The sequence below is a fragment of the Lupinus angustifolius genome, chromosome LG14, assembly GCF_001865875.1.
Source record: "Lupinus angustifolius cultivar Tanjil chromosome LG14, LupAngTanjil_v1.0, whole genome shotgun sequence".
NCBI classification, from domain to species: domain Eukaryota; kingdom Viridiplantae; phylum Streptophyta; class Magnoliopsida; order Fabales; family Fabaceae; genus Lupinus; species Lupinus angustifolius.
The window spans coordinates 12,245,780-12,246,640 of NC_032022.1; positions in this window are offsets into that span (position 1 = coordinate 12,245,780).

Genomic DNA, 861 nt, shown 5'->3' on the forward strand with positions numbered 1-861 from the left:
GAATTTCCTAATAGAATGAATCATATGAATATGTCAATGCACAAATAATGAGTTAAACATATTTTGGTGGTTTTTGTTTTGAATTGCATATAAATAATTTAACAAGAAAAGTAAACTACACATTATCATAAACGCACAAAAAATATAATATAAAGTACACCGAACACAACAAATACATTCTAATTCTAAAAAAAATGAAATATATAAAAATTGAATATGTAATATCATGCAATATTCACTGGCAGATACGAAGTGCCTGTACACACTAGTTATTATAAATATTTGATTAGATTATTTAAATTTTGTGATCTTAACATTAATGTTTAAAAATAAAGTATCTCCTTGTATTAGGAGATAACTTGTCTTCTTAAATTCATTTAGTGTTTGACATGTGTCTTATTTTTTTCTAATATGTTTTAAATTGAAAACTTCTTGAAAGAATGAAATGTCAAATATTGAGTGAATTTAAAGAGATAAATTATCTTCTAGTACGAGGAAATATATTATTCTCTTAATATTTTCATCCTTTTATATATATATATATATATATATATATGATATTATTTGTTATTTTTATTTTTAATGTAATTAACTCCAAACACCAAGTTCTAAAATCCTCCTTTTAGTGTATTTTCTAAAATGCTAGAATAATAATCACTCACATTTATTACTAAACAATATTATGTCCACAAAGAGATTAGGTTGTCACACTCTAATCTTGGCTACTCTAATATTGAAGTAGTAATGAATATAAGATCTTAAGAAAAGTATGCTTAACTTGGCAAATAAACTAAGTAGTACAACTACTTCTTACTTTATTTGTTAAGTGTTTGAGACAAGTAATTTTATGACTTGAAATCA